The sequence below is a fragment of the Bison bison genome, unplaced genomic scaffold, assembly GCF_000754665.1.
Source record: "Bison bison bison isolate TAMUID 2011002044 unplaced genomic scaffold, Bison_UMD1.0 scf7180017864098, whole genome shotgun sequence".
Classification (NCBI taxonomy): Eukaryota; Metazoa; Chordata; class Mammalia; order Artiodactyla; family Bovidae; genus Bison; species Bison bison.
Window position 1 is genome coordinate 3,659,963 of NW_011494670.1, and position 2,721 is coordinate 3,662,683.

The window sequence follows — 2,721 nt, forward strand, 5'->3', positions numbered from 1 at the left end:
TGACCTGCATACAAGTTTCTCAAGAGGCAGGTCAGGTGGTCTGGTATTACCATCTCTTTCAGAATTTTCCACAGTTTATTGTGATCCACACAGTCAAAGGCTTTGGCATAGTCAATAAAGCAGAAATAGATGTTTTTCTGGAACTCTCATGCTTTTTCCATGATCCAGTGGATGTTGGCAATTTGATCTCTGGTTCCTCTGCCTTTTCTAAAACCAGCTTGAACATGAGGAAGTTCACGGTTCACATATTGCTGAAGCCTGGCTTGGAGAATTTTAAGCATCACTTTAGTATCATGTGCTGCTGCTGCTAAGTCACTTCAGTCGTGTCCAACTCTGTGCGACCCCATAGACGGCAGTCCACCAGGCTCCCCCATCCCTGGGATTCTCCAGCCAAGAACACTGGAGTGGGTTGCCATTTCCTTCTCCAATGCATGAAAATGAAGTCGCTCAGTAGTGTCCGAATCTCAGCGACTCCATGGACCACAGCCTACCAGACTCCTCCATCCGTGGGATTTTCCAGGCAAGAGTACTGGAGTGGGGTGCCATTGCTTTCTCCAGTATCATGTGAGATGAGTGCAACTGTGCGGTAGTTTAAGCATTATTTGGCATTGCCTTTCTTTGGGATTGGAATGAAAACTGACCTTTTCCAGTCCTGTGGCCACTGCTGAGTTTTCCAAATTTGCTGGCATATTGAGTGCAGCACTTTCACAGCATCATCTTCCAGGATTTGAAATAGCTCAACTGGAATTCCATTACCTCCACTAGCTTTGTTCGTAGTGATGCTTCCTAAGGCCCACTTGACTTCACATTCCAGGATGTCTGGCTCTAGGTGATTGATCACACCGTCGTGATTAACTGGGTCATGAAGAGAACTTGTTAAAGCATAGATTCCTGAGTCCTTGCCAACTGAGAGATTCTGAATTTCTAACACGTTCCCAGTTGACGAGGGTGATGCAGGTCCACATCACACCTTCACTGGCACTTGTTTACCCATATCATGATGAAAAAGTCTCAGACCAAGTTGTCTCCCATGGCCTGAGACAACCACTCTCTTAGGAAAGTTGCTTACAGGGCATACACTTGAATCACAAATCACAGGAATATGAAAATATAACTCGGTAGTGACATTTCCATCAATGTACATGGAAATTACATAGCTACCTGTACTTAATCAAGAATAATTGTTTCATTCCTTTGATTTGTCTCAACCTTTTAGTTCAATCATTGAAACTCATTCTGTCTTGTAATTAAGAAATATTATCCTATGTTTCCAATGAAATATATAACTAAACACAATGTATTAATGTTTTATTAAAATACTATGATCCATTGGTAAAAGCATATGTTACATGAAAGAAACATGTTAAAATGGAACTGAGCCCTGCAAAAGAAAAATTCTACCGTATATGAATTCAATTAATCAGTGGCCCATTACAATGATGACTAAAAACAAAACTACTCAGGCAATGAGTAGCAGTTAGTGGTAAAGAATCCACCTGCCAATGCCAGAGAGGCCAGAGATGCAGGTTCAATCCCTGGGTCCAATTCCTGGGGGAAGATCCCCTGGAGTAGGAAATGGCAACCTACTTCAATATGCTTGCCTGGAAAATTCCAGAGAGTTGCAAACAGTCAGACATGACAGAGCATGCAATTGTGGCAATCATAATGTCACCAAGGCAATGTTCTTCAGATACTAAGTTAAACTCTAATAAACAAACATCACATAGCCAGTTCAGTTCAGTTCAGTTGCTCAGTTGTGTCCAACTCTTTGCAACCCCATGGACTATAGCACACCAGGCCTCCCTGTTTATCACCAACTCCCAGAGTTTACCCAAACTCATGTCCATTGAGTCGGTGATGTCATCCAGCCATCTCATCCTCTGTCGTCCCCTTCTCCTCCTGCCTTCAATCTTCCCCAGCATCAGGGTATTTTCAGATCAGTCAGTTCTTCGCGTCAGGTGGCCAAAGTATTGGAGTTTCAGCTTCAACATCAGTCCTCCCAATGAACACCCAGGACTGATCTCCTTTAGGATGGACTGGTTGGATCTCCTTGCAGTCCAAGGGACCCTCAAGAGTCTTCTCCAACACCACAGTTCAAAAGCATCAATTCCTCAGCGTTCATATTTCTTTATAGTCCAACTCTCACATCCATACATGATTACTGGAAAAACCATAGCCTTGACTAGACGGACCTTTGTTGGCAAAGTAATGTCTCTGCTTTTTAATATGCTATCTAGGTTGGTCATAACTTTTCTTCCAAGGAGTAAGCATCTTTTAATTTCATGGCTGAAGTCACCATCTGCAGTGATTTTAGTTATTAGTGAAGTACAAATAAAAAACACAGTCTAGTCAAGGCTATGGTTTTTCCAATGGTCATGTATGGATGTGAGAGTTGGACTATAAAGAAAGCTGAGCGCTGAATAATTGATGCTTTTGAACTGTGGTGTTGGAGAAGACTCTTGAGAGTCCCTTGGACAGCTAGGAGATCCAACCAGTCCATCCTAAAGGAGATCAGTCCTGGGTGTTCATTGGAAAGACTGATGTTGAAGCTGAAACTCCAATACTTTGGCCACCTGATGCAAAGAGTTGACTCAATGGAAAAGACCCTGATGCTGGGAAAGATTGAGGGCAGGAGAAGGGGACAACAGAGGATGAGATGGTTGGATGGCATCACCGACTCAATGGACATGGGTTTGGGTGGACTCCAGGAGTTGGTGATGA